The sequence below is a fragment of the Buteo buteo genome, chromosome 7, assembly GCF_964188355.1.
Source record: "Buteo buteo chromosome 7, bButBut1.hap1.1, whole genome shotgun sequence".
Lineage (NCBI taxonomy): Eukaryota > Metazoa > Chordata > Aves > Accipitriformes > Accipitridae > Buteo > Buteo buteo.
In genome coordinates, this window is record NC_134177.1 from 17,639,512 (window position 1) to 17,661,979 (window position 22,468).

Genomic DNA, 22,468 nt, shown 5'->3' on the forward strand with positions numbered 1-22,468 from the left:
CACCAAAGAAAACCCCAGTATCAAGGTAGGCTTATAATTCACAATTCCTTATCACTTATTCTCTATGTAGCATATGCTTTCCTTGTTTACAAAATCATGTCTGATTAATAAGCCTTCGTATCAGACTGTTGCTATAAAATACCAGCAGAAGATACCTAAATTGGAGCTTTAACAAAGAGCATAGATAAAAGCTTACAGACAAAATAAGGACTAGTGGACAAATATACTGTATAAACATAAAATGCAGGCATCCATATGCAATGTGGGGGCTTTCTATTTCTGTAACAGTTTGACTCTTTTTCATAACAACTCTCTTATGACCTATAATGTCAATCAAATTGTGGATACACTCTGCCACTATCAGCCATCTTTCTGAGATTTGCCACTTTTTCACTGTCAGTCAGCAATAGAGTCACTCTATATGGCAACAGAAATGTGGGTGAGAAGGAATATTCTTATTAGATCTTGTGGACCAAATCGGTTTGGATTACTATAATAGGAGATTAAGGAACAATTCTGAGAATACAGTAAGGGAAAAAGGAGGTGGGCAGTAGTCATGTGTCTAGGCTAAGGATTTAGGTCACTAGATGGCTGTCCCAGTCTAGCCCTCTAGGTAGTTTTTAAATGAACATTGTCAAGTGCTTTCACTAACACAAGCAATTTAATTGGATGCAATGGCATTTCTTCTGCCACTTAGTAGTACCCAGAGGTAGGAAGGCCCACAAGACCACAAGTGAGGGGGCTGACTCTCATACTAACTTTTTATACTGTTCAATGCAAGCATGTGTTTCTTTCTTTACCCACTTGTACAACAAACAGATTTTACCAAAGACATTGAAAGCAGACAGTGATTTTTGGTCTGAAATGCTCATCTCTTTGGGGATCTCCTCTGAATCCCAGCAGATCTGCCAGGCAGACTTACCAATCAAATAATTTGTTTTTGTAGCTGGGATATAGATTTTCTTACTACAAAGCTATTAGGTTCACAATTCCCACTTAATTTCTTGACATCAGAACATACAGCTTCATAAATTATGAGTGTGTGGCCAAACTGAGATAAAACTTTAAATAGACATCTTTAATTACAAATGTATCTTGAGGCTCTGATTTCTCTTTCTAGTGAATATATTTAACTGTCTTTATAATTTATTACACCTCAGTATGGAATTTCGTCCTTAGCTATCAGCATTTGTCATTTTAGTCTCAAGTAATTTTGCTAAGTAATTATTTAAAGGTGGTGGTAATTCATGTCAGTTGATACTTGTATGGGTTTGCTGAGAGAGTTATGGGACTGCTCCAAATTATACCACTTTGCTGGTGTACTACCCCCAGTATGCTTGCAGCTGTGCCTGAATGGCAGTTATGAGCTGCCTCTACCCCCACATTTTTTTTTATAAAATTGGAAGAAAGAGATTGTATTTTTCATGCTAGTTCAGAGGGTTCAGCTCACAAAGCCAAGGGAAACTGTATTATGAGTACAAAAATTATACAATTGTCTGTGAAGAGACTCATTGGAATGGGTTGGTATGACATCAATTACAGAAAAAAAGTGATGAAGCCAGTGAAATGCTGCAACTATTTCTGTAAGTATAGAAGAGGGAGACTGGTCTTACACTAGCCCTTAATTGTTCAGTTGATGGGAACTTAATACCAGGCACCATCCCAGGGCAGTTTGACCACTTCTGGGTGATTCCCCAGTGCTTTAGGGAACCAGATTTACCAATATCGCTCAAATTCAAAGCACAGCGCTAGATCAGTTAATCTAAACAACCAGAAATAAAGTCATTCCCATTAAAATTAAGTACTTACAGTCAATGAAAAACATATGAATGGCTGCTTTAAGGTCACCGTGACAACACTGGATTTCCCTACGTAACCTATGAGTTGCTGTATAGGTAACTTTCTCAGGAGACAGGAACAGTCAAAAATACAGTGAATCAGCAAATAATAGCCTAAAGCTGAGTGTGCTTTTTTGCCAATTAACCATTTCATCATAAAACGATTATCCAGCAGGTAGCATATTTAATTGAACAGGAGGCATTTAGAATATAATAAAGAGAAACATGTGATTTCTGAGACTATTTGGATGAATTGAATCTTATTCACATACATTTTAACTTGTGCCCACTCTAGTTACGTGGAATAGGCTACAGTTCCTATCAATAGTTCAGGAGATGCAGCTCTTAACTCCTCAAGGTTGATCAAGTCAATCTTATCCTAGAGATGATTGTGCTATTTTGTATGTTACAGATGAACTTATCCACATTTTGGTTTTAAGACATAAATAAGTCTATCATCCATTAAGTTGAAGATATGTAAAAATAACATAAATTACAAATAACTAATGCTAATATATTTACCATTTGCTCTACCATAATGCATTACAGTGTTAGTCAAGGTAAAGGACAGTATCTGTACAGCCTTCTTATTTTATATTATTGTCTACATATCATACCATATTTCAATGATTTATTGCACTCTCCGTAATTTACATTGTGAAATTCTCATAACAGTGACCAAGACTCCTCGTATATCAACAGACTGTAAGGGAACATAACAATGACAATTTTTAAATAATGGTAGTAATAGTCTTCTGAAAAATCAATCTTTGTTTCCATAATAACTGCAATTTCCATAATCTTCCACCTCTCCTCACAGCAATAGCATCAGATCTGCTTTTCTTTTTTTTCAGTTAAAATTCAACTTAATGTAAATATAATCTGTCACACTATTTTTAGAGAAAAGATGAAGACGTGTCCTCAGAGATAACTACCAGCTGATTTATTCCAGGAATACGTATGGCTTATACAACACTTGCAAATTGTTGCCAAAACATGTTGTAAGATACATTATCAAAACTAACCATGTGCTACTGAAAAAGGCTCCATTTCCATCTCCCATTTAATGCAGCAATATCACTCAACTATCTCACAAGGTTGCAGAGGCCAGCTGTGCTGAGAGCTTTGTAAAAAGAAGCTTAAATGGATCCCAGGAGTTCACCCAGTTTTATTAAGGTTCACAGTTCTAGGTCTCTTCATTTAACAAAAGAGTTATATTGAAACATATGCTCCTACTTACTATAGCTTGAATCTAGGAAAGGTTCTTAAAGCCTTGGAAATCTGACCTGCTAATGGCAGAATTTATATCTACATGTCTCTGTATGTCAAAATACAGTTTTAAAAGAAATACGTACTGATCATTCTCATTATTTTACTAGTATATTTACCCATACAGAGTAGTCTTCAAAATGAGTCTTAAAATTCTTGGCAAAGTCTGAACATTTTTTAAATTTGTTTTAAAAGAATGAGGCATACATTTTCAAAAATGCCTTATTTGTTTTATCTGCCTCCTTTTTTAGATACCTGAAACTGAGTTTCAGGAAGTGTTCAGTGTTCGCTTTCTGAAAATCAGGTCCTATTTAAATGTTCCCAGTTGTCTGGCATGGTAACATAACATTTCTGAGCACAGAGACATATGCACAGTCTGTTACAGCATTATCAGCTGAATTCTGAGAGCAGAATTGGTTGCGCTACATTCCTAAATAATACATTGTCTTTTGGTTTATCTGAGAGCTATAACTAGAAAAAAATTGCCTTTACTCCCCATGTGAAAGGACTACAATATACTGCTCTTGACAGACAATGAATAAACCTGCATCAGTGTGTGAGAACAATATCATGATACATCAACAACAAAACAAAGATAGCCATTTAAGTATGAGTTCACAGTCAAATTGAGGTGTTCAATAAATGTGCCTTCAGAGATGTTGAGTATTACCTGCTAATGCTTTTGGATATATGTCTCCATTCCCCATACTCTGATTAAAAAAAAGAGAGCTACATTTTACAGTAGATCTGCAATGAGAGGTTTGGGGATAAAGGATTCTCCTGACAGGCAGAGCAAAAATACAAAGCTGTTAATAAAACATGTCCTATAAAAGTATTGTGCTAGGTATTAGGTCCTGTTTGTTTATCATCACCTCCAGTGTAAATGTTTGTCAAGGGATTTCCAGACTTTGTGCATCTCTTTGCAGCAGTTCTTCAGTGAATAAGGAGATTTTTATTCCATATTCTAAATAAATACTAGTTGAATAATAACTGTCAATACTGTGCCTATCTGGCCATTGCCTTTGATACGTATTTTAGAAACTGGCTATGTCTATGTGCCTGGCTGCCCTTAAAAACATGCCATCTCTATTTCACATAAAACTTCAGTTCCAAACCTCCAACTTCCTGTAAATACTAATGCCAGAGGCCTGGCATACCGTATTTTTGGGGGACGACCAAGGCTGTCCAAACTCACATTCTCAGCAGGAGTATCTCCTCATTGCACTCTTCTATGAGAAAGCACCAACCCAGTAAATGAAATAAATCAAAACAAACTATTCTTCTAATATTCAGCTATATTGCCTTCCCTAGCTTCTAATTGACCCAAACTTTCGGATCCACTTCCAGAGGTTTCCAGAGCGCTGCTTATTCTTGTTACTGTTCAGATTCCAGCTTCATAACTGCAGATAGCTATTTCTCTTTGCCCATCTAGGCAAAACTAAACCTAAAAATGTCAAGGTTATACACTTCCAAAACTTTATTTGCATTGATGAAGCCAGAAGGTCTCTGATGGTGAGCAGCAGCTGGTCATTCATTCACACTACACTAGCATAAATACAGCATACCTTCATATAGTCAGTGATCTCTGAGAACACAAAACAGAAATGAGTCAAGAGTAAAAAACATAACTCAAAAAACAATCTAATGCATGTAACAAGAATAAAAAGAGTGGAGACTCGACTGTTTTATATGGGAAACAATGCTGACTGGCTAGGAGTTGATTGCAGGTAAACTGGGAGCAATATTGTTATCCGCATGAAGAAAAATCTGCTGCTTACAAGGGTCAAGCATGCAGTAACCCCCATCCACATCTACAGCAATGAAGTAAAGGAAAAGTCATTTACAGATTATGCATAGATGTATCTCTATCACCGATATGAAGCCACCAAAGTCAAAAGAGCTGTCTCAAGCATTCTTCTATTTATTCTTCATACACTGAAACATTCAACCAACCCAAATATAGACTCCTTATAGGGGTTTACCTGTATCTATTTTGATAGTAAATCTGCATTGACTAACACTAACAGAACATAAAAACTTAGACTAAAAGTTGCAGAAAGACCTACTGGAGGACTTCTTACCAACTCATATAATCTATAAGTATTTTGGCAAAGTAAATTTTTTAAAGACAGTTTTTAAAGTTTTATGCTGAGTTTTTGTTGTTCCACTTTTAGAAGTTCCACCATAAAACATAAAGCAGACAGGATTCTTTTGTGGGGGTTTCCTTGTGGTAAGGCTACAGCACTGTTTTCTGAATGAAAAAGGGAAAAACATGATAGGGCTGTATCCAAAACATTTTGAGAATCTGGCTTAGCTGTTAATGCTTTTGAAATAAGGCCAACTATTTGACTGCATCACATCTGAAGCGTAAAATTATAACATTATTCAGTGTTACAGTGTAAAAGATGGAAGATCAAAACACTGCTAACTCCTAAACTCCCACCTATTTCCATATTGCAGATCCACTGAATGCAATAGGAAATGAGCATTCAACAGACATCAGCACCCAAAAGTCACAAGCCAGCAGAGTTCAATATTATTGAGAATGCTAGTATATCCCTTAACAATAAAGGGATCACAGATAAGCTATTCTTTCAACAATTCAAGATTTTGGTTCCTTCAGTATCCAACACTTTAATCCATTTCTCCAATATCAAAGGCTAAGGTAGGGTGCATGTTTACCAGAATATCGCATTAGGGATGCAGGTAGCAGCGGGGCTAAATGCTGTAGCTTGACTGCTTGTGACCATGGCTGTCTACCAAAAAAAAATTGGTTGGTAGAGTAAGATTCTGCGCTTCCCCCAGCCCTTTATCAACAGGTTATAGACTGCTGAAAGACAGAACTTTATGATAGAGCAACTAGAGTAACAACATGGCCTTGGCCAGCATTATAGCGCTGCTCTTTCAGTAACATAAATATTCTTTTCATTATTCCCAAACTCTGTAGTAGTATTCCCTGTGTTCAAAGAGGTGCTGCAGAAAGACAGTTTACAATGCCACAGTAGTAGCACTTGTTGCTGCCACATAGGAAGCTTATATCAGATTTGGTCTGTACTTTAAGCTTCCAAAGTTGCTCTTTCTGCTTCCCAGAAGAGGCACTTCAAATTTTAAAAAAATCAATATCAGGGGCTTTAGAAAGAGTGAGTTCTGCCTTATCTAGAAAGGCAACAGTTGTGGTAAGAAATCTCAAGGACTGAAATGGTGGTAAAAATATGACTGAGCCTCAGGGCTCCATAATGGAAGTGCTGAGCAGGAACCTTCCTTTTCCACAGCCTAAGAACAAAGAAGGATGCACTTCAGATCAAAGGATTAACAGACTGTTTTAGACAAGGTGGATGGTGCTTCCTACATTACTATATTTTTCCAGTTATAGAGAAAGATTGATACTTTCTTCCAGTTTTATAATGACATACAAGTCCTTCTTATTAAAAATCTACCTATTTCTGAGTTCTGCCAGAGTTAACTTCCGATTTGCCATCATATGGTTGTAGCATCTGGATAGCTTTATTTACTCTCCTTTGTCAAATCAGTTATAAGAGAAAATTATCTTCTTCAAGACCACATTTGTAGAAATCTGTATGAATGGGATCTATGGGAAAGGTGGTGATATAACTGGACTCTTATATTACCATGCTTAATCCCACTGTGTTTGCTAAACAGAAGTCTTTGGACAATTACGAACTGGATTAGAAGTCATCTAAACAAGACATAAGCAATGTTAAAACTCATGATTTTCCTAACAGCCTCTATTTGCAGCATCTGCTGTGCTGTGGGCACAAGGCTAGAATTGTGTGTTACTCAACACTGTACTCAGTGATCAAGCCATCACCAGAAACTGCTCACCTTTCATGTAAGACTTCTTCCATCACTATCCAGGTTGGGGTTTTGCATCTTTACCTGATAACGAGGAAGAAACCTTTCAGATACTGAGGATGGATACAACCTGCAGTATTCTGCTGCGTGGGTAAAGGACAGGCAGCACCTGTCCCTGGTATTTGGAGCTTTAAGAAGGTGGTCAAGCACAACAAACTCAGGCAAAGGTCACATAGGTCTCAGCCTTCAGCTGATCTGAAAGCATTTGCATATGCTTGACAACCTCCTGCCCCAGAGCTTTATGAGCAAACCGTACTGGGGCCTTTTTATTGCTTCCCAGCAGGCGATGGAGCCCCCTCAGCTCCTGAGACACTATCTCTTACTGTAAATACAAGTATTGAGAATCTTGAGACTCTTCTAACCATATAAAACTTTCAGAGTGATAAAGTAACTATTTTCTGTAAATTCCCAAACTGTAAAACTAATAATAGTAAGTCTTAAACACATGTTCTATGCCATATTGCAAAGTCCTGTGGCTTAGAAACTTCAAGTACATTGACATTCAATGGAGGTGAAGCTCCTAAGTCACTTTGAAAAGTTTGATTTAGACAGTTTTGTGTAATACTAAGTGGAGTGATGCCTTCTCTAATCTTACTGGGGTAAGATGTGGCTGTGGAGCTGGAAAGCATGGTGTCCTGACAGCTGATCTAGGCAGAAGCTGCAGGCAGCTGAGGCAACGAGGAGTGACCCTGTTGCCTGGTTAAGAACCTCATCTGGATATTGTACTCCATTGCTGAATTCTGCTCTGCTCATAGAAAAGAACATGCGATAGTACATCTCCTTACAGTTATTTGTTATGAACTAGATTCACGTAGGAGTTTGATTTCTACTGCTCCTCGTTTATTCCTAAATGAAGTGGAAGGTTTACTCCGAGTAAATGCATGTTAGTTTTCCTTTTTCGCCCTCGCATAGGTGCACAAGGATTATCCCTCCTGAAACATTAGTCCTTGAGATACTCTGAATGCAACAGCCAGGAGCATGTGTTCATATCTTCAGATGATCCATAATTCAATAGTTATAAATTATTACTGACCTTAATTATTTTGCTTGTATTCCTTTGAACACCTTTTCCTTTCACCATTTGTCAAGAGGAAGGGAAGTCAGTTTAGAAAAGGAGGTTTAATTAAATGTTTTCTCCTGGCCTTGGCACATTTTCTCCTCTATAACCATATTCCTTTGGGTCATATTTCCTCTAGAGTCCTGGAAAACAATTTAGTCAAAGTGAAGGATCTGTTGATTTACTATTGAAAACAGAATGTCAGCCTAAGTATCTTCAACTGTAATTTGCAAGTGACCACAACATAGAGATGAACAGTTCAATTAAAGGCAGTATGTTTTCAAGTACTGTTATATTTCTGTGCACTTTGTACTGTTTATTATTTTGTTTTGGTTTTAGAATACTCATAATCAGTCTAATTGGTATTCCCTCTCAGTGACAGAAATAGCTCCAATAAACAAAGCTCAGTCTTTGTTTCCAGGGTCATATTCCTCTTTAACCATAGTACAGTAAGTATTTTAAATCATGCTGCAATAAACACTTCTGTTGAGAGCGCAATTTCAGCCAAGCCTCTTCAGCCCACTGGGTTCCTTTTAACCCAGACACGTTTTCAACAGAGATCACACTGTCCTTGCCTAGAAAGTCTTTTAAATCCTAACAAAACCCTCCAAAATCCAGAAACACCTGTAATTTAATGTAATAAGTCTAACCATTAATGCTGCAGTTATTTTAAAATTACTACTGTCCTCAGCTGTCCAACTATCTGCACCTGTGAACACCTAAAGGACAGCATTTTGCCTAGCATCTTTTATAATGATGATAGTTTGAATGTTCTTGTGCTAACAAACACTAATTATATATACATGAGAAACCATGTTGCTGACTCCCTAGGCTCTCCTCAGCATTAGGATATTACTGATTTATGTGCAGACTCTTAGGTCACAAAATCTACATTGGTATTTAAAAGGTAAGTTTCACAATTGCAAAGAACACCTTGGAAATCATTCAAATAAAACTAAACTAACAAGGAAGAGTTTATGTGAGTTTGTGGACGGTCCAAAACAATGGCTCAGAGAAGACACTGTCCCATGATTATCAAAGGAGTGTTATCTTCAAGACACTTGCTGATGACCCCTATCCTTGCTCCCACACAGTACTCCAGATATGACAGAAAAATAGTAGTTTAGGGTTGACTTTGAAAACTGCATGGCTGTCAGTCACTCTCTGCCCACTAGTAGATGGGTGATGCAGGAAGACAGAGGAAGAGGCAGAATTTTAGTTTCAGCTATAAGACATTTAGCTGCTATAAATATCAGCAATTTCAAGTTTGTTCAAGCACATTAAAGATTAAGCATTTGAGTAATTTGCATGGTAATCTCTTGATTAATTGTGACATGGGTCACAGAGAGCATAAGATCAGATTCTGGTTTATCACTTTGTTCACTTTGATCTCCTGTAGTAGCACAAGCTAAAATATTGGTCTAGATCCTAGTTAAAGATCTTTTTTATACAAAAATATTGCTAGATGTGATACTTCCCCTTTGCCTGCTGGTCTTTGCCACCAGTTCGGGATTTGTGATACTACATAGTATGTATGTAGTATCTACAAGAAATAGGAAATGGTCTGGTGTTCCTGAATAAAGACATATTAGGGAAATGCATTCTGCTTCAAACCCTGAGATGTTCAGCATCACACATGAAATTATCTGTAAGCAAAGAAAATGCTTTTTGGGGCATACCCATGCTGAAAGGGTTACTATAATAGCTATTATGATAGTAGCTAGAGCATGATTAGCCTAGTAAATGCTATAAATCAAGAAGCAGTATGAAATTAGACATTAAATGTATTAGATGTTTTTATAAAAAGAGAAATTGGATAATTTCCTTTCATTTCTAACCAAAAATGAGAAATTGTCCAGGTAATGAATCTCAGTGATCTCCTGAAATGCCTATCATTTATTTACAAGGTACTTTTCTGCTAAAATAAGGTGCACATTTGATCTCTCAGAGTTATTCACCATAGCATTTTGCCCAAATGATACTAAACAAGGTTTATAAACATTTGTGCTTGATAACAAAATAAAAGACCAAAATACAGAGGACTTGGGCTTTCTGACTCCAGCTGTGAAAGGCAGTCCTGGGCAGCTGTCGAATGGGAGATTTTGCGTTGCAATTGCAACTTGCACACAACATGTACCTGACTTCTGCTGTCAACTCTGTTGGTCTTTTTTGGCCAGAGGGGTCTAATTTGGGGCACAGTCTCCTAACATGGCAGACAATTAAATCCCACCTCACATACCTTGTATTTCTAGCTCCACAGGAAAGAAGAAATGAAAGATACACTTTTATTGCTAGAATATTTGGTACAGGAGAGAGGGAATATTACACAGCAGTAAGAAAGATACATGCCTTTCCGTTTACTAGGAATAAACGATAGGATGAATTTCCCACGTGCCAAAAACCCAGAATAGTTTATAGGTGTTTCTAGAAAATGATAAATAAACCTATAGCTTGGAATAGAATCCATCTAGCAGGATTTGTGTCAATTAAAATATTTCTTCTATTATCTTTTAAAATACTGTTGCTTTGATATATCTGAATATGCAAAAAAAAAAAAGTTTTCTTCCATTTCATGCAATCATTTTTTTCTTCCATTAAAATGCATCTCCCTGTCATACAAAAGCTAGCTGCTATGCAGCAGTCAACATGATGAAGTTGTTCAAACTACAAATAAGGAATCAAACAAAGCTATCTGGAAATACTGCTAGGGAACATCTTAATTAATTATCTGGGACTTTAGAACAAAACTGATGATTTATTATTTTCTACCAAAATATGCCAAATTAATTTGAACCTCTATCTTTAACTAGTCCACCAAAATTAAATTGGTGCAAGCATAAACACAGTTGACTTCAAGCATATGCCAAAACTGTGTTGTTTGAGGGTAAATAGAAGGTAGAGAAAAAGAATTTGAGCCTTTAAAAGTTTGAGATAAATATGTGGTATGAAATCCTGGCTCTAGAAAAAATAACAATCACATTTACTGAGATGAATCTTATATCCCTGCTTTATAGGTATTGATCAAGATACCTCTTAACTCTATTATTGATAAGATACTGTTGCTTTTTTCAAAATAATTGCTCTGGAAACTCACTGAACTGTGATATTTTAAGAACTGTGTAATACTGTCAGCTGGCCCAAAAAATAGAAGGGTATTGAATTAATATGTTTTTCACATTTGTTAGTTTTCTTAATTTCCAAAGTGCATATGTTCATTCTTCTCCCTTTTTGCTTGACAAAGAATACTGGAATTTCTTCAGCAAGAAAATATGAAATTAATGTTTCATTTTGAAAGGATGAAAGTTTTCATTTCATTTTGACTTAAAATATCATTTCAGTCTGAAAAAAACTAAATTTCTCAGTCTTTCTTGGGTTTTTTTAATCCTTCCTGTGGTTTTCCTTTCTGCTAGCAAGTATTTCACGCAGTGCAAGAACATTCCATTTTTAAACTATACATGAAGTGTAGGAAAAAAAAAAAAAAAACCCACATATCTTTTGTCTTCCAACAAGAAAAAAGTTGCTAACTGGGAAGAGAATTAGGCCTTAATGATCTTATACACTGTATGGGCTATGATAGAAATATTCTTGTAAATCTAAACAAATAAAAGCATACATTGGTGTAACTCAGCGGTATCTAGGTTTGCAGAGGAACTTAGTGACAGAAGAGAACTGCATGACTTCAACTTTCATGAAACATTCCTCCAGAAATTCTGAACTTTCTGTTCTTTTTTAAAACATAGAGTGGAAGGAAAGCTCTGACACACTTGATAACAAACCTATCAAATTATTCCAGAATTAGTTGAATGGGAAAGGTTAATTAAAGCAGATATTAAATAACCTAGGCTCTGTATAGCAGAATGGGCTTTTAGCATTTAGTAAACAGCTAATTATACTATAACACAGGCTTTTTATAGTGTATTATCAGTGCAGAAACAACCCAACAGTGATTTGCCAGTCAGTACATCTATGAGATTTAAGTGAGAAAATTACTTCTTATCTCAGCAAGTAATTGATTTCAGTGCACTTAAAAATATATTATCAGTTTCGGCATTTTTTACTTCTTCAGAGAGATACACCATTTGTTACATAATGACATATAACATATAAAAGAATCTTGAAATTATACCTAAAATTCTGAGTTTAGAAATCCAACATATTTTCTGTGTAAATAGATAGAACAGCTGTTTTATAGAAGTTTCTATACAAAGTGCTGTTTATGTAAAATACCCTAAACAGCAACTCTAAAAACCCATGCTTTGCTGAACTAAACTTACAAGTAGGCAAGGTATTGTACACTGTGACCTTGAACTTCCCAGTTTCCTTTGCTATTCACTTATCCATGAACATTAAGCCTGGTCAGGAATCGCAGTGTAGATTCAGGTAGTCTGCCTGAATCTCCTGAGCCTTGATCAGTCCCTGAGCTTTTCTAATCTCCAGCCAAAGGGATTCCTACAAACACTGTGGCAGCCTCAGTTTTCATTTTAGACACAGCAGAAGAGGCCCTGCTCTCCCTCTTGCCTGCTACATCAACTAGCAGCATGGACTTGATGGTTTGCTTCCTCTGCCTCATTCGATTCACATGTATTTCTTCCACCTTTCTGGATGAATTCTAGCCCAAACCTCACCAGTTCTGCACATGTACGCATACATATCCATAACATGAGGAAAGCAAAGAAGTTAGAAAATAGTTTTAATAAACTGAACCAGAAAATGAGATAAAATTATTCTGTAGACTAGTGGGTAGTGTGTTCACTCGGGAGGTTTCAGCTCCTGTCCAAATAAGTGTTTCTGTTTCACGTAAAATGAGTCATCAACTAAAATACAGTAATCTTCTGTGTAGTAAAGATCAGAATCCAGGACTTCCAGTACCCTATTCAGTAGTCTACAGGAGAATGACTGCTCATATGCTTTCTCACCTACTGACCCTTACATATGCACATATTTGAATTTACTTAAGATCAAGCTTTTTAAAAAGACCAAAGATCTTTTTTCTTTCCTCCTGCAATCAGTGGGGCTACATTACCTCCCATTGATTTGACCTTTATTGATCTGAAGATCTCAGGCTTTGTGTGACTAGCTCCCATTTTAAATGGGCACCATTTGGGCTCATCAGTGCTTATGTTCCTTTTGAAACCGACGCTTGGGCATGGTTTTACTTTTCACTGATTCTGAAAGTATTAAGAAAACTTCTCAGCCCATAAAATGAGTTATCAAATCTGGTTCAGTTGCTATGTCTTAGTTTAGTGACTAAAAAAAGTGGCATTATCTCCTTCTTTCACATCTTCAGAAATACTATTTTAAAGCTTTCACAATGATAAGTAATAAAATCATCTATTTGCCCAACTTAATTCTAAAACACACTCTATAGCCTACATCCTTTCTTATTGAGGCTCAGTGCAATTCTAGAAAAAGAAACATTGTATTGGATTCTCTGTCAGAGCAATTCTTTGTATTGCCTATCGCTTTGAAATCTAAGTCATAATGGCTGTGTGCCATTTTGCTATCACTTACATTGAAAATCTGAATTATAAACAAGTGACAAGTTCTCCAATTTAGATTAAGCAAATGTCACAGCTTTCAATCCAATTTATTATGTATACTTCAACATGCACTACACTTAAGCAAGAGAAAGAAGACGCATGTCCCAGAAAGGAGCAGTGATACCTTTAGAATGTAAAATCAATTAATCTTTTCTGAGTTTCACAGTGTCTCTTGTCTTCCCCGTTTTGTCTTTTAGATAGCAAGCTCCCTGGGGTATTTTCTACCACACTGTGTTGTACCAAAATAAACAGACTGTCAGCAATCATCCTAACAAAAAACTACACAAAATCCTTTTTAAAAAGCCTGATTTATTGATGATTTTGTCAATAATTGTTCTCTCCTGACAAGAGGAAAAGTTATATTTTATAGGGCTTTTAAAAAATTAAAACAGCTTTTGTGGTTTACAACTCAACTCTTATATCTATACTCTCTCTGGATCCCAATGTTATACCTCGAACACAAGGCAAATCCTTTAGATTTAAGAAGTACTGTCACAGTATTTACTGATTCATTAGGGTGCAGAGCATGTAGAATTTTAAGCATTAGACTTGCCTTTCAGCTATCAAGTTTTCTTGCTCTGTTCAGTAAGGTAGGAGCCTGAAGCCAATGTCGAAGTATCACATATTTATGAATACACTGACAGAACTATCACATATGCCTGAAGTCACTAGCCACAGAGAATTACTTAGAGCCCCAGGGAAGCTGAGTGGCAATGGAAAAACGGGGACAGATCCTCAGCTGGTGCAAGCTGTCATAGTAACTTTCATTTCTTTTCTTGGCCTGTAGGCAGAAGTATAATATGCTTTGGGGTTCCCTGATTGAGGCAATTTCTCACTCTATTTCCTCACTTTGCCTCTTCGTTATCTCATGCAAGCTATTGCTTTCATTGTCATCACTGCTTGAATTCATATGTTGGCCCATAGTTGCTACATACAGTAGTTTATTCTTATTTTTACAAGCAGGCAAAAACACAATGGGAATGGAATCCCTTTCTGAACCATAATGCAGCAAACACCTCCCAACACACTGCAATAGTACGCTCCCTATCTCATCCTCCCAGTACTCCTTTTCCACTGCACTCATTTTCAATGGCAGCCAACTTCAACTGGGTGCCTCAGGCTTTATGCTCAAGCTGAATATGGTTAGAAGAAGAAGAAGAAAAATTACTAAAAAAAACAAAACAAAACAAAACAAACCACGAAAACCTAGAAGCTTTGAAGAGTGTCTCCAAGTGCTCTTGTAGAAAATGAAGGCTTTAATTAAAAAGAAAGTGTTTTATCAACCTTAACTACAGTGTCACAGTTAATATGTACTATTCAACAAGGGGGTGACTAACCCTCCTCCAGGGTGCTCATAAAAGACTTGCAAGTACTGGTGCAGGCAGCATAAAAATCTTGAAACAGCACATGCTTAGGACAGAGCCCCCAGCAAACCAGAGAAGAATGCCAATTCAGTTCATTACCAAAAAAAAAGAAAATTAGGGAATTTTTGAGATCGATGGAATTAGCAGAATCAAGAGGTTTGTAGCCACATTTGAGTTGTTGACACAAAAGGAAAAAGCTAGCATTGACATTTGAAACCTTTGCTTTCCTAGAATAAGTATTTGCAAATGCAAAATCAGTGCCTGATTATTTCCTAAATTCTTCTGAATACAACATGACATAACGCAAATGTATGTATGTAAGTTGAATTTCACCTATGTTAGGGCACCAGACCTGGGCTTCTGGATTATTTACATTCCACTTAAGCTCTTATTCTCTCCAAATGAATGAAGTTATTACCAAGTCATGCATATTTAAAAATGTGAGACTACTAAGTTCAAGAGTAAAAAAACAAGCCTAACGTTTGTATTTAATGTACTTCCTGAAGTCTAGAAAGGAACCTTACATACTGTGAAATAAAGACAGTTTCTATAGTTCTGGATAAATACAGCAACTAAGGTAAAAGTATCTGTCTTTGTTGCTGCTGTTGTACAAGTAAATCTCTTGTACAAACCAAAAAAGATAAAAACCAAACCCAAATAACGCTGTATCAAAGTTATATACTGCTCCATGATCACTGTGTGACTAGCAGAACTTACACTGTCAGGGATGACATCTGGTCCAAATTTGTAAACAGCACAAGAAAATATTTTTTCCCCTCTGGAACCCCTGTAGTACAGAGTTGGAGAGTCTGTGAGCATGCACACGTGCACATTTATATCAATAATAGTTCTTGCATTGTCTAGCATTGTAAACAGTGTGACTACAGATCAGTATCTATTTTGGAGACAATAAGTATTTATATGAATGGTCTAAATATTTTTTGAAAGAGCCACATGAGATCTAAATATATTGCCTGAAACTGGTAAAGATAGCCAAGTTTCTGAAGGAAGGATTATATTACAAAAGCAAATTTAAAATCAACTGAAATCTACACGTCTAAACTAAACAGTGCAATTATTAGACCGAGATTATAGTGGAATAAAACAATTCATGAATAAAAACCAACGTAGAATGAGATAAACACTAGATGATGAAGGGGAGCATACTTTTCCAGCACCTCGATATATCAAAAAGACTATTACACTTTAATTGATATTTACTGTATCAGGAACATATAATCTATGTAGGGTTTTTTTTAATGGTAGAGTAGCAAAATTAAATAAAATGGCTGTCTTTGAGTATTTTTTTATTCTTTGTTGTTGAGAAGCAGAGAGTTTTAAAAGAAATGAAAAGTTAAATTTTCCATTAAGCAGTGTTTTAGAACTTTGTCTTCACAAATGACACTACTGTTTATCCTGCTGTATTTAAAGTGGCTTTAAAGTGAGTGTTTCAACACATATGTGCATAGGTGTTTCTCTGCCATTAAAACTGAAAGGGTAATAATTGTTGACAGTGCACATATCAGACAATGAAAATTTAGGCAAAACTCTTCCATTTTAGCATGTAACATTTTACTCAGTCTGAGACTTTTCCTTAGATTCTTCCTTTATCAAGCTTGATTTGTCATTTCAAATGTAGAAAGAACATGAATGCACAGAGTTGGCAAAATTTAATGATTATGCATCTGATCTGAAAATAGATAACTAAAAAATAAACTAAATGCATTTTTTAATTTTCATAGCAGATTTTTTTTTCTATTTTTATATGGCTAAGTTACAGCTGAGCACTCTGTCCTACAATATTTACTTCTAGATGAGGAAACATTAAAAAATCCTATCAATGCTTACTCAGATTACCAGCTGCAATGTATCTGCTTATGAATGTAGTGACCTCAGCTCTAAAGGCCATTGTGCTGCATGGTTAAGACTATTTAAAGAATTCAGAAATGCCATTTTGATTTACCCTTTGGTAAAACAACTGTACAGCATATCTTTAAAGGTATAGTCTCCAATATACCATATATCTGTTTTATACAGCCTTGGGTCAAACAATCCACACAAGTCCTTACTATCATTTCCTGCTGTTCTGAGCATTTCAGACAGAACTTAGGTGAACATATTTCAAACTGGGAATTAAATATGAACTTAAGCAACGCAGCTGATTTACAAACTGCTTGTGAAAAGAGCAGCCTAAACGGAAAGATCAGTGATGGCTTTCATGCCAGGTACCTTGTCACCAGTTCTCAGCAGCAAAGCCAGTAGCAAGCATTTACTCAGCGTGTTTTGGTTGTAGTGTGCATTTAGTTTGACCAGCATTACTCTTCACTTAAAATGGCTATGCACAGAATTGCTCCCAGTACCAGCTTTGTGTGATAAATTTCAAATGTCAATGCAAAAGATGAAGTGCATGATACGTTTTTCCCATGCTGTGAGCCCAGGGAACTTAAGAGTTGGTCCTCTCATTATTTAGACTAACGCTTCAGGAGCATTAAATGTTTTACTTTGGGTTAATCACATTAGCAATAATGTAATGCATCTACAATGGCCTGGGCTTCTTTCCAAAGCTGTGCTGTTTATGTTAAAGGAAAATAAAGGAACAGACACCTAAAGTGATTCACAGAACAAACATTTTACTGCTCTAAAAATCATTGACATAATTCACTGGAGGGAACTGTTATTTCTGAGCCAAGAATTAACTAGCCTCATCTGTAGGAAATTGTCGAAATACATCTGAGTGCAGTTTCTTTTCCTCATACAGATCTTTTGTAAAATCAGTTCTCATTTTTCCTGGCTGGCAAAGCTCATTAGTAGTCTAAGTAAGATGCCAACAAAATGGCCTAATTCCTGACTCTTTTTTTTTTTTTTTTTTGAAAGCTGTATTCATCTCCATAGAGTTCATAAAAGTAGCAATTAGGACATTTGTTATGTGCAAAAATGATACTTCTTTTAATGCAGTGGTGTTTCTATCTTTTTGCATTAATGGAAAATGCATTTTTAATAATGTTCCAGGGGTTTTTTTATTAATACAGTTTCAGAATTGTGTACAGAGCATTTGATCTATAGACTTGCTCACAGCATAGGGAGAGGTATGGTAACAATACTGAATTTCTTAAAGCATGTGGAGGCTCATGAATATTGTGGTTTGTGTGCTGCCTCTTATTGAAAGGATGATGCTGAGGTGCATTTGTGCGTCTATACCTCTCCATTTTGCAACATCTTAAGTAGAAGCAAAAAAGCACCTGCCATCACCAGTAGCTCCTTCTCTCTGCATGATCACTTGTCCTTAACACACGTAGGCTGGTATCAGTCCCAATAAGTGTTATTCAAAATACAAGACCATTTGGCTTAAAGTAAGGGAAATCACAACATACCTTTTTTTTTTTTTTTTCTCTCCTCAAAAACAGTAACAGGGTAAAGAGTTTGGATGGGAGGTATCACAGTCACCTTGGGACAGCCTTACCACTCTATCCAACAATATTCTGTGATCCAACAATATTCCAAAAGCTCAACTCTGTTGGGATTTCCTGGTTTAGCACTCAAAAGAACAAACCTCATTACTACCAAAGAGGTACAACATCCCATCCTTTCTCCTAAGTCAATGCTGCACCAATGCTATAAAACGATATCAAGGGATCCTCTTATTCTAGGAGTCTCACTTCTCATCTGAGACATAAAACTCAGGTGAAAACTAAATAGCAAAACACAACCTGAGAAAGTGATAATTGCACTGTATATCCCAGCTACTATCACGTACGTTCCTCATGTCTAAACTTCTCTTGCAATTTTAGAAATTTTTTCAAGTCAGATTATTTTTCATGTGTTGTTATTGTTCAGTTTCTCTATTCCTGAGTGATGTGACCTTGTAACCACATCTTTCTCCAGGGGCATCTGCATCTCAATTGAGTCTGAACAGATTTTTTCCAATTTAGAACAAACCCAATTTTTAATAATTCTGTAACATTTTATTAAAGATTCTAGTGTTAGCATAAGGGTTTCATTTTAGAAGGCTTCTTGTAGCAATGGAGTTATCCAAATTTTAGATTTGCTGAGTGTTTGGGGTTTTTCTGTAGCTGAGATTAAAAATAAAAATTTAGGAGGATTACAGTCCTTTCAAGCTTTCCCATCCTTTGCCCGTAATTCTATGTCTGATTGCCTACCAGTAATCACATACCTTCTGAATAAGCGAAGAGTGTAACTGAGAAGGGCAGTGACTATTAAATGACTATGGCCATGTAACCTTATGACACTGTTCTGGACTTCCTGCTCTTCAAAACAAGAGGGAGCTTATAGACAGAATTTAAATGCTTGAAAAGCAGGCAGTAAAGTGCTTACCTTGTTCTATAGATCTTGGGTTTTACATAAATAAGCTGCATGAAACTATCTATTTCTTTCACTGAGAAAATAGCAAATGACGGCAATACCAGGAAGTGCCATTGAACCAGTCAATCTGTTAATGAAACCTATGTCAGATAAGCGATTGCAGTACAATGATCACTGGAAAATTAACATGACCGCCACATCCCTGTATAGGTCAGGAGTGCTGAGAGATGGCAAAAACGTTAAGGAAAGGCTCTTTGGAAACACTCGGTGCTGGTCTAACTTTGCTCCTTTTGAAGCCAGTGACACCAGCGACATTGGCTTGAATAGGAGCCGTTAGGCCCATGCTGAGCGCCTTCTGGAAACCTCCCCTCACACTGCAATTCAGACTCTATGCAAAAAACGTGGGGGGCATTTTAGAAAAAGGACGGATGAAGAAAAACTGCTCTTTTGGGGCAGGGTGAGGGGAATGGCTGACATACAAGCACAGGACATACAGTCCAGTCCTTACTAAGGAACAGGGAATAGAACAAAGCTTTGCTGAACTGCCAGAGGGATCTGAACATTGCCAGGTTCCTAGAAAAACAACTGCATTTGAGATACATGTTTTCCAGATAAGGATATAAAAAGGGGGGAAGAGTGGTAGAGTTTTCCACATACTTTAAAACAGGAAGTTTATTAATCTAAATTCAAACTACTAAAAATACCTTTTTATGAAAAGATTTTCTTCTCCCTAAAGCAGGAGTAGGAAAATAAAACATGCAAGTGAAATGTTACTCAGCAAAGCAGAGCTATAAACAGCCAAGTAGGTGATAGCTAGATCACATAGCACAGTGCAGTGAAAGGTACGTTTACAACATATTACTATAAGCATATATACAAATAGGAAAACCAAAAGTGAAGGGGGGGGAGTAAAGTGAGGGAGAGTTTCACAGAAGAGACATGAGTGCAGAAAAGAAGCAAATTAGTGCTGATCAGCTGATGTCCCAAGTGGATGATTAACATTGCTGCCAAGGGTCCTTGGGTTTCACTAGCTGTTTATGGGCCACACATCAAAGATATTTAATTGGGCAACTCTTGTGAAGTCCAAGAAAACAGTTCTAGAGAAAGTACAGAAATCAAATTTCTCACGCACTCACTTAGTATCAGAGGCAGGAAGCAATTATGAGTTTGGAACCCTAAAGACTGCACACATGTACATATATACGCATGAATGTAAAATGGCCTTGCCCTACATTTTTCAGAATCAAGCTTTAAAGTGGGAATCACATGCAGCCCACTGCCTGTACGCAAAAAATTCCTGAACTGACTTGCAGCAATGTGCTGCAAGTTAGATCTGCTTAGTTAGCTATAAGTAGTATGCCATTAGGGCAAAGTAAGTGTGCAGAGTGGGCTTGGCAGAGCCAGCAGCTGCTATTTTTTCAACCTGCCATGGAATGCAATGTAATTCATGCAATTACAGCATCTATGGACATAAACACACAACTTGCATTTCCCATCCAGCTAGATTTGCTAATTTTCGGTGTAACAAGCCTGTGTGTCATAATGTAATGAACAATTTAACAAACACCTCTTACTCTAGACTGAGAATCTACTACAATGATCTTTCCTTAAACCTGAAAACAAGTCCCAGTTCTTACATTGTCACCACATGGAAGTTCACATTATTTTGGTTGCTGCCAACCTTCACTCTGATTTTAGTCCAATTCTATTCACATGCACTGCTGCTACTACAAATGATGATTTCTGAAAATTCCACAGAAGTTAAATGATGCTAATTTTAGTCGAATTTGGTTCATATTTGTAAGCAAGAGGCCTGATTCCTCACTACAGGTATATTTACATAGCACAATGATATTCATAACCTACTGCATGTGCCAGAAGCATTACAGGGACATAAATCACTTCTCAGAACTCCTGAGCTGGAGTGCCACGCTGTCATGATTGTAAGACATCTCACATTGCATTCTACCATACAGATAGATGTACATTGTTACTTCAAAGTGACCAAACTGTTTTAGCCCCCCAATATTGAGATAAAATAGGATTAACAGAACAGAGAATCAGATACCAGATACCTAAAGATCCAGTTCATCATTCTAGTTACTATCTGCATAAGTGCATGATGTAAATGTAAGCCATCATCTATTTTTAAATTTTAGCATTTTACTTCACACAGCTGCACAGCTATAGGGAAGCGATTGGTAAAATTTTATGCAGTGACATTATCCACAATTTCACAATCTTTTTGATAATTAAGATCACATCTAGAGACTATAACTTGTGAATCTCTTATAGAACACTACAGTTCCTTCTTCAGACATTGTCTGTTTGCATTTACACATTATCTTCATGCATCACAGCCCTTCTTTACTTGGAAAGCATTTATACAGTTATATTAATTTAATTGCCCACTCTGCAACCAAGTAATTGTCCATATGTCCACCAAAAATGGTCCATAGACCTTGACCGTAGGACTAATGTTTTGCAGTGGCATTGCCCAACAAAATTATCTCACCAGTTTTATGAAATTACAAGTTCAAAAGTCAAACTATGGCACACATCTCTTTCTCACATGATTCTACAGGTTTAAAATCATACTCTTTGCTCTATTTCAGTGCATTGTGGATATAAGATAGAAAGCACTAGCCACGTGGCAAACAACTGTCATAACCATTTAGGAAGCATTGTTTACTTAATAATTTATTTTAATCCTTCTCAGCATGAAATTAAACTGATTTGCTCTTTCTGCTGTGGGATCCAAGTGATTATTCTTGCCTTAAAGTGTTTTTTATTTATTAAAAAAAATGAGCTTGAGCTGGACTTTGAGGATCTATACTTATACTGTAATTCTTCATGGGATTTATGTCAATCAAAACATTGTACTGTAAAAAAGCAGGTGGTTTTGACAGCATCAGTCCACAGCAATAGCAATATATAGCAGCAACATAGCAATCTAGAAGCAAAGGCAGATTTTAGGTGTCAGTTTGTTAGGAATACACATCACACTTACTGCCACATGGACAAGAATAATGGCCTGAGTAATCATTATTTATCCTGAAGGTTTTTTAATTTCAATTGTAATGATTTATTAGAGGTGGTGAAACAATCTTTTTTGGATTTTGCTCATGTTTCTAGTCTTTACAGTTAATAATTCTGTACTGAATGCAATATGCTGATGATGGATAGCTACAAGCTTCAGATTTATTC

At 36.5% G+C, this 22,468-nt stretch overlaps 1 protein-coding gene across 1 annotated transcript in view; it reads left to right on the forward strand.

Annotated features, from left to right (window-relative positions):
- The window catches only part of SLC9A9 (solute carrier family 9 member A9), a 224,283-nt gene that overhangs the window by 128,551 nt on the left and 73,264 nt on the right, over positions 1 to 22,468 (forward strand). The window lies entirely within an intron of this gene.